Raw genomic sequence first — 11529 nt, forward strand, 5'->3', positions numbered from 1 at the left:
TCTCTTTTCCTGCCCTGCAACTAGGTTCATCTATGTGATTTTAGATCTAGACTCCACATATATGTGTTAATATATGATGTTTGTTTTTCTCTTTCTTACTTCACTCTGTATGACAGACTCTAGGTTCATCCACATTCTCTGTAAAGGACCCAGTTTTCTTCCTTTTTGTGAGTCATATTCCACTGTATACATATATCACATCTTCTTTATCCATTCATCTGTTGATAGACATCTAGGTTGTTTCCATGTCTTGGCTATGTAAATAGTGCTGCAGTGAACACTGGGGTACGTGTGTCTTTTTGAATTATGGTTTTCTCAGGGTATATGCCCAATGGTGGGATTGCTGGGTCGTATGGTAGTTTTATTTTTAGTTTAAGGAATCTCCATACTGTTCTCCAGAGTGGCTGTATCAGTTTGCACCACTAATGGTGCAAGAGTGTTCCCTGTTCTCTACACCCTGTCTAGCATTTGTAGATTTTTTTTTTTTTGATGGTGGCTGTTTTGATGGGTGTGAATTGATACCTCCTTGTAGTTTTGATCAGCATTTCTCTATGAATGAAAGTTGAGCATCTTTTCATGTATCTCTTGGCACCTTTATGTCTTCTTTGAAGAGATGTTTGTTTAGGTTTTCCACTGATATTTTGATTAGATTTTTTTTTCATACTGAGCTCCATGAGATGTTTGTATATTAATCACTTGTCAGCTGCTTTGTTTGCAGATATTTTCTCCCAATAGGAGGGCTGCCTTTTTGTCCCATTTATGGTTTCCTTTGCTGTGCAAAAACTTCTAAGTTTAAATAGATCCATTTGTTTATGTTTTTATTTTCATTACTCTAGGAGGTGAGTTAAAAAATCTTGGACTGGTTTAGTTAAAAAATATTCTTCCCATGTTTTCCTATAAATGTTTTATAGTGTCTAGTCTTACATTTAGGTCTTTAATCCACTTTGAGTTTATTTTTTTGTATGGTATTAGGGAGTGTCGGAATTCATTCTTTTACATGTATCTCTCCAATTTTCCCAGCACCACTTATTCAAGAGACTGTCTTTTCTTGCCTCCTTTGTGATAGATTCAGTTCAGTTCAGTCCTCAGTCGTGTCTGACTCTTGGAAACCCCATGGGCTACAGCATGCCAGGCCTTCCTGTCCATCACCCACTCCCGGAATTTAATCAAACTCATGTCCATTGAGTCAGTGATGCCATCCAACCATCTCATCCTCTGTCATCCCCTTCTCCTCCTGCCTTCAATCTTTCCCAGCATCAGGGTCTTTTTAAATGAGTCAGTTCTTCACATCAGGTGGCCAAAGTGTTGGAGTTTCAGCTTCAACATCAGTCCTTCCAATGAATATTCAGGACTGATTTCATTTAGGATGGACTGTTGTGATTTCCTTGCAGTCCAAGGGACTCTCAAGGGTTTTTTCCAACACCACAGTTCAAAAGCATCAACTCTTCAGCATTGAGCCTTCCTTATAGTCCAACTCTCATATCCATACATGACTACTGGAAAAAACATAGTCTTCACTAGACGGACCTTTGTTGGCAAAGTAATATCTTTGCTTTTTAATATGCTGTCTAAGTTGGTCATAACTTTTCTTCCAAGGAGTAAGCATCTTTTAATTTCATGGCTGCAGTCACCACCTGCAGTGATTTTGGAGCCCCCTAGAATAAAGTCTGTCACTGTTTCCCCATCTATTTGCCGAAGTGATGGGACCAGATGTCATGATCTTAGTTTTCTTAATGTTGAGTTTTAAGCCGACTTTTTCACTCTCTTTCACTTTCATCAAGAGGCTCTTTATTTCTTCTTCGCTTTCTGCCATAAGGGTGGTATCATCTGCATATCTGAGGTGATTGATATTTTTCCTGGCAATCTTGATTCCAGCTTGTGCTTCTTCCAGCCCAGCATTTCTCATGATGTACTCTGCATATAAGTTAAAAAAGCAGTGACAATATACAGCCTTGACGAACTCTTTTCCCTATTTGGAACCAGTCTGTTGTTCCATGTCCAGTTCTAACTGTTGCTTCCTGATCTGCATTCAGATTTCTCAAGAGGCAGGTCAGGTGGTCTGGTATTCCCATCTCTTGAAGAATTTTCCATAGTTTGTTGTGATCCACAGAGTCAAAGGCTTTGGCATAGTCAACAAAGCAGAAATAGATGTTTTTCTGGAACTCTCTTACCTTTTGATAATCCAACGGATGTTGGCAATTTGATCTCTGGTTCCTCTGCCTTTTCTAAAATCAGTTTGAACATCTGAAAGTTCACAGTTCACGTATTGTTGAAGCCTGGCTTGGAGAATTTTGAGCATTACTTTACTAGCATGTGAGATGAGTGCAATTGTGTGGTAGTTTGAGCACTGTGTGGGTTTATTTCTGGGTTTTCTGTCCTGTTCCTTTGATCTGTATTTCTGTATTTTTTTCTTTTTTGCCAGTTCCATACTTTTCTTTTGTAGTACAGTCTGAAGTTGTCTGATTCCTCCAGCTCCATTTTTATTCCTGAAGATAGCGTTGGCTATTTGAGGTCTTTCATGTTTCAATCCATACAGATGTTAAAGAGTTTCCATACAAAGTGTACAGGGTGGCGCTAGTGGTGAAGAACCCACTTGCCCCTGCAGGAAACTTAAGAGTCGCGGGTTTGAACCCTCAGTTGGGAAGATACCCTAGAAGGGGGCATGGCAACCCACTCCAATATTCTTGCTTGGAAAATTCCATGGACAGAGGAGCTTGTCGGGCTACAGTCCATAGGGTCACAAAGAGTTGAACACAACTTAAGCAGCTTAGCACTCATGCACAGATGGTAAAATTTTGGGGTCTAATTCTGTGATAAATGCCATTGGTAATTTGAAAGGGATTGCATCGAATTTGTAGGGTGCTTGGTGTGGTATAGTCATTTTCACAATATTGATTCTTCTAATCCAAGAGCATGATATTTGTGTTGTCTTTGATTTCTTTCATCAGAGTCTTATAGTTGAATTTGTAGGGTGCTTGGTGTGGTATAGTCATTTTCACAATATTGATGTTCTTTTACCTCCTTAGGTAGGTTTATTTCTAGGTATTTCATTCTTTCTGTTGTGATGGTAAATGGAATTGTTTCCTTAATTTCACTTCTGATTTTTCATTGTTAGTGTATGGGAATGCAAGAGACTTCTGTCCACTAATTTTTAAAAATTTTTATACATTTTCCCTTTCTTCTTTCCCTCTCCTTAGTCAGTTTTTTAATTTATTTGTCTGTATCAGATCTTACTTGTGTCATGTGGGACCTTTCATTGCAGTGCACAGACTCTCCAGTTGTGGCACTCAGGCTTAGTTGCTCCATAGTGTGTGGGATCTTAGCTCCCCAACCAGGGATTAAACCCATGTTCCCTGCATTGCAAGGCAGATTTTTAACCACTGGACCACCAGGGAAGGCCCCTATGCATTAATTTTATATCCTGCAACTTTAACAGATTCATTGATTAGCTCCAGTAGTTTTTTGGTGACATGTTGAGGATTTTCTATGTATAGTATCATATCATCTGCAGACAGTGACAGTTTTACTTCTTTGCCAATATGGATTCCTTTTATTTCTTTTTTCTCTCTGATTACTATGGCTAAGACTTCAAAAACTATGTTGGATAATAGCAAGAGTGGACATCCTTGTCTTGTTCCTGATCTTAGAGAAAATGCTTCCAGGTTTTCACTGTTGACAGTGAGGTTTGCTTTGGGTTTCTTGTTTATGGCCTGTTTTATATTGAAGTAGGTTCCCTCTATGCCCATTTTCTGGAGAGTTTTTTATCATAAATGGGTGTTGAAATTTGTCAAAGCCTTTTTTTTTTCATTTGTTGAGATGATCATATGATTTTTATTCTTTACTTTGTTAGTATGGTGTATCACATTGATTGATTTGGTATATTGAAGAATCCTTGCATCCCTGGGATTGATCCCATTTGCTCATGGTGTGTGATCCTTTTAATATGTTGTTGGATTCTGATTGCTAGTATTTGTTCAAGATTTTTATGTCAGTATTCATCAGTAATATTGGTCTGTAATTTTGTTTTTTGTGTGATGTCTTCGTTTTTGGTATCAGGGTGATGGTGGCCTTGTAGAATGAGTTTGGGATTGTTCCTTCCTCCACAATATTTTGGAAGAGTTTGTGAAGGCTAGGTGTTAGCTCTCCTCTAAGTGTCTGATAGAAATCGCCTGTAAAGCCATTTGGTCCTGGACTTTGATTTATTGGAAGTTTTTAAATTGCAGTTTAACTTTCATTACTGTGTTCGGTCTGTTTGTATTTTCTATTTCTTCCTGGGAGCAGAACTTGCGTCTTCTCACAATTAGAGCACCTAAGGAGATGGGCTGTGGTGGTGGGGGCCTCAGACACCTAAGGGGACAGGAGGAATCCCAGCGTTACCTGGTAGGATGTGTGAAGGAAGAATGGAAGTGAGGACTGGACTGGCACCCCTGCGTGACGGCTGGGGGAGGGGAGAGGATCGATGGAGCCTACTCACAAGGCTTGGAGTGGTCTATTCAAAAGGAGGAGATTGTTGCGGATGAGGAGGGACCTTCGGGGATCAGAGGGTAAGGTGATCAGTATTTCCACCAACTGCTTGGGTCCTGGTGAGCCTGTTGAGGGTCCTGGGTCTGAGTGGTTCCCCACTAAGGTCTCGTCTGGCCATGTGGATCCTGTGCCATCCTCCAGGGCCTATTCTAAGCCCTGCATCTGCCAAAACCTCCTCTGGCCACACTGGTCCACATGGGCTGAGTGCTGCTACCTCCAAGGCCTCCCCCAGCTCTGCGGGCCCTAGCTGGCCTGCATGGGCATGTGTGATCTGAACCAACTCCAGGAACAGCTGCTGGTACAGAGGTGGGGCTGACACAGCAGATTCAGAGACCTACCTGGAGGTTTTGGAAGCCTACTGGGGAGGTGAGGGTAGGCTGTAGCTCACCTCTGGGGCAAGGACACTGTTAGAGGAGGTACCAGGGAATTTAAAAATTTTTATTATTTATATAGTTTGCTGTTGTGGTTTTGTTGTTTCATTTTTACTTATGTATTTTATTTATTTTTTGCTGCATGCAGGCTTTTTCTAGTTGCAAGTAGGGGCTACTTTGTTGTGGTGCTCAGGCTTCTCATTATGGTAGCTCAGCAGTTGGGGCTCCTGGGTGCTAGAGTGCTCTCCAGCATGTGGAATCTTCCCAGACCAGGGATTGAACCCGTGTCCACCATATAGCAGGCAGATTCCCAACCACTGGACCACCAGGAAAGTCCTATTGTTTCATTTTTATTGTTATTTTTTTCTAATATATTAGTTTTAAAGCTTTTATTTTATTTTTTATTCTTTGTTATTGTTCTGCTCTTTTCTTTTTTTTATTGTTAGCGTCTTGTAAGGTCATGCTTCTCAGGCCAGGAGTTGGGCCTGAGCTTCTATGGTTGGAGTGCCTAGTCCAAGGTAGGGGAATTCTTAAATCCTAGACTCAGGACTATCCAACCGTACTGTTGGACCACCTGTTTTTCTGGGTCCCGCCATTCAGAAGCAAATAGATGTAGTGATTTTCCTGCAGTAAGAATGCAGGGAGGGGGGAACACACATCCTTCAAGTTCAAAATTGAGAACTAGCCATATTCTTCCAGAATAGTTGTGAGCAGAATGTGTCGATTAGTTACCACAGGGTACAAATCTTGGACTGTTGCATTAATGTTATGCCCGAAGTCTGAGTTCCCAAAACTGAGAGAATAAGACGTCCACAGCAATGCAAAAGCATAAAGGGGTTTTATGAGCTAGGGCTCAAGTCTCATCCTGCGCAGTGGAGTCTTGATGAGAGCCCTGAGCTCTGAATCACAGCTGCTTTTATACAAGCGGTTAGTTGTTCCTGCAACAGCATAGCTGGCGGGTGATGATTGGCTAAGCCATATGCGCGCGCGCGATTTTTAAATCCCACATCCCTATCCAGATTGACTCGGGTTTGGTGTGAGCAGGACCCTCCCAGGGTGTAGCTTCCCGGAATCATGACTCAGGTTTACAAGAACCTGAAACTTAGGCCTAGTGTAGCTCGTTGAGCCTGTCCTGGCTCAGGTCTGGTCCCTTAACAATTAATAGCCCTCAAGCTGTAGAAAAAGTGATACTCTGATGAGTTTGGCTTTTTGACTTGTAGAATAGAGTTGTTATATGGGGACCTGCAAAGTTTAATTGATCCTTTTTCCAAAAACTTAAAAAACAGTGTCTGAATTCTCTTTTGGGCCTCTTTCCTCAGAGGATATTGTTTTAGATTCGGTGTCCCAGGGGCCCTTTCTAATGGGACTTGTGTCGGTCATGCATTTTTGGCCTTCCCTGGGGTACCATCAGCCCACACTTCCAGCCTTACCTTTTTGTAGACTTTGTGGGGGACGAGCCCTGTCTTGTTGGGGTGTGCATGAGTGCCGTTTGTATGCTTATAGTGTGCTCTGATGGGACCCTGACAGCAGGCTGTTCTGGTGAAAAAGTTACTTAAGCACTTAATTTACAATGGAGATAGTGGTCTAACAGAGAGATTGACCATGCTGGCATAAATAAGACACTGTGTTTCAGGGTGAGACTCCTAATTGGCATTCTAGAGGTTGTAAGAAGGAACAGTTTTGTACTTCTCCAGAAACTCCTGTGACCAGAATGGATTCAGATGTTTTCTGTGCTGCCTTGGTGTTTACCAGAGAGTATGCTACACTCATTTATCAGGAAATCAATTTATCCCCTACTGTCCAAGTTACCTGGGGCTCCTGTTGGGAAATTGGAATTGGATGCCTCAAGTCCAAGGGAGCCCTGGGCCTCCTTATTCATCATCAGAGTGTTACTCTCTTTCTGTTACACAGAGAGAAAATACCAAGCTCATGTAATAACATATGAGAGGTTCCTGTCTTTTGTTTTCCTCATTTTTAGCCTAGGGCAGTCTTTTTTTCCAATCCCATTCCTGCTTGCAATAAGCACATTGCTCCCTCCCCAGTGGTGGCTTTCCTTTCTTCAGGCTACTTGCTTTCTGGGAATCCAGTGCTGCTGCCAGAGAAGTGGCATTCCATTTTGCGTCATCTTCCTTCTCATTGTTCCCGGTTTTTGAACATTTTAAAAGCAACATCTACCAATTGACAAAAAGTTGTTCCAAATGCACCATCTATTTTTTTTTATAGTTTTCTTCTTATATCTGGGATACTTTGCCCAGTAAAGGTCATGTTTACCATTCTTATATTTTGGGGGACCTTGGGGTCTGCATCAGTGTAGCACCTACAAGCTTGATACATTCTTTATAGAATCCCTCATGGATCCTCATTGGATTTTTTTGTCTATCTCCTGAATTTTGTTTAATCTCTTTCCGTATCCCTTGCATTTCAGGGCAGGTTCTTAACTGGATACCCAGGAGTCCCTACCATCTCTTTCTTAGTCATAGGCCCACAGCTATATTTTGCCCACTTAAGATATACCCCAAAGGGATTCCATAGGGCAGATGGAGTATTTCCTGTATTTACAAGTTCAAGAGCAACAAAAAACAAAAGGCACAAATTCCAATGCCAGAAGCACAGAAAAATTCCATCATGAATGAACTTGTTCACAAATCAAGTAGCTTTTGATAGTTCCCCCCCACAGGGTACCCCAATCAAATGCAAGGCAAATTGGGTTTTCCCTTACCAGAAAAGCCTAAACTGAGTGTGTGGGGGTGGGGTGGGGTGGGGAGGGACATGTTCCCAGTTGTATACACTGGAGTGACTTACCTTACTGTATGGAGCTTGCTGCTGCTGCTAGGTCGCTTCAGTCGTGTCCAACTCTGTGCGACGCCAGAGACGGCAGCCCACCAGGCTCCCCGTCCCTGGGATTCTCCAGGCAAGAACACTGGAATGGGTTGCCATTTCCTTCTCCAATGCATGAGAGTGAAAAGTGAAGTGAAGTGGCTCAGTTGTGTCCAACCCTCAGCGACCCTGTGGACTGCAGCCTTCCAGGCTCCTCCGTCCATGGGATTTTCCAGGCAAGAGTACTGGAGTGGGGTGCCATTGCTTGTCAGCTCCCAAATTTGATTCCTTGTTCTATCTGCCAAGCACGGGAGCAGCTGGTGCCACTTCAGGGAATTTTCAAGGGAAGATCCTCTGCAAGTGGTCCTGGCAGCTGCTAGCTAGTGTCTTACCCCAAAACCCCAACCGAGGCCACTGGATCACAAGCAACATGGCTACTGGCTGTCTCACCAAAATTTATCACAAGTCCAAGCTTGTCCTGCTTGCGGCATGACAGGCCAGTAAATTGGGAGACAAGTGGTTGGGGCAAGGAATAAGGACTTTATTCAGAAAGCCATGAGACTGAGAAGATGGCAGACTCGTGTCTCAAAGAACCATATTCCCCTAGTCAGAATTCAGACTTCTTTTATACCAGAAAGGGGAGAGGGAAGGAGGTGGGTGTTTGGTTGGTGCTCCCTTCTTGGTGCAGAAATCCTTTTTTCTTTCAGCTGTCTGTATAGGTCAAGTCATGGTCAGGTCCCAGCATTCTGCCAACCTTCAACAAAACAAATATTCTCTCTTCTACAGCTTGTTTATCCAAACGTGTTCAGTTCAGTTCAGTCGCTCAGTCATGTCCAACTCTGCGACCCCATGAATCGCAGCACGCCAGGCCTCCCTGTCCATCACCATCTCCCAGAGTTCACTCAGACTCACGTCCATCGAGTCCGTGATGCCATCCAGCCATCTCATCCTCTGTCATCCCCTGCTCCTCCTGCCTCCAATCCCTCCCAGCATCAAAGTCTTTTCCAATGAGTCAACTCTTTGCATGAGGTGGCCAAAGGACTGGAGTTTCAGCTCTAGCATCATTCCTTCCAAAGAAATCCCAGGGTTGATCTCCTTCAAAATGGACTGGTTGGATCTCCTTGCAGTCCAAGGGACTCTCAAGAGTCTTCTCCAACACCACAGTTCAAAAGCATCAATTCTTTGGCGCTCAGTCTTCTTCACAGTCCAACTCTCACGTCCATACATGACCACTGGAAAAACCATAGCCTTGACTACATGGACCTTGGTCGGCAAAGTAATGTCTCTGCTTTTGAATATGCTGTCTAGGTTGGTCATAACTTTTCTTCCAATGAGTAAGTGTCTTTTAATTTCATGGCTGCAATCACCATCTGCAGTGATTTTGGAGCCCCCAAAAATAAAGTCTGACACTGTTTCCACTGTTTCCCCATCTGTTTCCCATGAAGAGATGGGACCGGATGACATGATCTTCGTTTTCTGAATGTTGAGCTTTAAGCCAACTTTTTCACTCTCCTCTTTCACTTTCGTCAAGAGGCTTTTCAGTTCCTCTTCACTTTCTGCCATAAGGGTGGTGTCATCTGCATATCTGAGGTTATTGATATTTCTCCTGGCAATCTTGATTCCAGCTTGTATTTCTTCCAGTCCAGCATTTCTCATGATGTACTCTGCATATAAGTTAAATAAGCAGGGTGACAATATACAGCCTTGATGTACTCCTTTTCCTATTTGGAACCAGTCTGTTGTTCCATGTCCAGTTCTAACTGTTGCTTCCTGGCCTACATACAGATTTCTCAAGAGGCAGGTCATGTGGTCTGGTATTCCCATCTCTTTCAGAATTTTCCACAGTTTATTGTGATCCACACAGTCACAGGCTTTGGCATAGTCCATAAAGCAGAAATAGATGTTTTTCTGGAAGTCTCTTGCTTTTTCCATGATCCAGTGGATGTTGGCAATTTGATCTCTGGTTCCTCTGCCTTTTCTGAAACCAGCTTGAACATCTGAAAGTTTACGGTTCATGTATCACTGAAGCCTGGCTTGGAGAATTTTGAGCATTACTTTACTAGCATGTGAGATGAGTGCAATTGTGTGGTAGTTTGAGCATTCTTTGACATTGCCTCTCTTTGGTATTGGAACGAAAACTGACCTTTTCCAGTCCTGTGGCCACTGCTGCGTTTCCAAATTTGCTGGCATATTGAGTGCAGCACTTTCACAGGATCATCTTCTGGAATTTGAAAGAGCTCAACTGGAATTCCATCACCTCCGCTAGCTTTGTTCATAGTGATGCTTTCTAAGGCCCACTTGACTTCACCTTCCAGGATGTCTGGCTCTAGGTGAGTGATCCAGGTCAGTCCAAATTCCCCTCAAGTTCCAACCAAGGGACATATCTGAGCTAACTTTTGTGGAGGGGGTGCGCTAAGTTACGGGGGTAATTTTGGATAAAATGGGGAAGGAGTGCTAAGGAGCTTGGGAGCTGTGGGAGGTGAGCCTTCATGGCAGACTCCTTTTTCTTGGATGTGTGTGCCCCAGACCATTTACCTAATAGGCTACCATTTAAGGCGTACATCAATCCTATACTCAAGGCAAAGTTCCTTCATGTCTGTTAGTTGGAAGAAATTTGGACACTGGGATCTTTGCCCATTTTCCTTGTCTTTTACAGGATAAATCTAGCTTTAGGATGGTATAGTAATTTAGTCTCACATTCTCAAACCAGTGTTTCCTATTCTCTAAAGGCTACTGTAGCTCTGCAGTATTACAAAAGAATCTTTAAGTGTCTTCGTCTCAGAGTCTGAGGGTATAACAGATCTATTATCAAGGACACATCTTAAGGGGATCTGTCAAGGAATTGACTGGTTGTTTTCCATCTGTAAAGCTGGCCATGTCAAAAAAAAAAAAGTTAATAGGCCTCTTTATCTCAGGGGTGGACCCCAGAGCGTCTTTCCTGATATTTATTAAGATAGGCTCAGAGACTCCTGCATTGTGGGTCAGCTCCTGGGAGGCCAGTGGCTATACTGAGGCCAGGGTGCCCTCCAATCCTGGGCGTCCTCCAACATCGGCTCCATCCTTCCCCAGATCCCCTTCCCAATCACTCCAGCAGGGCTTTTGCCTTGACCCCCCAACTGCACGTTGACCGACAACCAACAGCCAGTGAAGGTTAATGAGAACCAGCAGTGGAACAGGGGTAGTGGGCATGTCATCCTGCTATGCTGAGTGGCTGAAGGGCATGTCCCTGCTAGGTAGGGCCTGACAAAACATGGTCCACTGGAGAAGGGAATGGTAGACCACTTCAGTATTCTTGCCTTGAGAATCCCATGAACAGTATGAAAAGGTGAAAAGATGTGACACTGAAGATGAACCCCGCAGGTCCGTAGGTGTCCAGTATGCTACTAGGAAAGTGGAGAAATAGCTGCAAAAGAATGAAGAGCATAAGCCAAAGTAGAAACGATGGCTCCCTTTGGGTTGTTTCTGGTGGTGAAAGTGAAGTCTGATGCTGTAAAGAACAATATTGCATAGGAACCTGGGATGTTAGGTCCATGAATCAAACAGGATGATGTGGTCAAACAGGATGATGTGGTCAAACAGGATGATGTGGTCAAACAGGAGATGGCAAGAGTGAACATCAACATTGTAGGAATCAGTGAACTAAAATAGACAAATATGGGTGAATTTAATTCAAATGACCATTAATCTACCACTGTAGGCAAGAATCTCTCAGAAGGAATGGAGTAGCTCTCATAGTCAACACAAGAGCCTGAAATAAATGACATGGGTGCAGTCTTGAAAGTGACAGAATGATCTTAGTTCATTTCCAAGGCAAAAC

This window comes from Oryx dammah, unplaced genomic scaffold (genome assembly GCF_014754425.2).
Source record: "Oryx dammah isolate SB20612 unplaced genomic scaffold, SCBI_Odam_1.1 HiC_scaffold_6, whole genome shotgun sequence".
Taxonomy (NCBI): Eukaryota; Metazoa; Chordata; class Mammalia; order Artiodactyla; family Bovidae; genus Oryx; species Oryx dammah.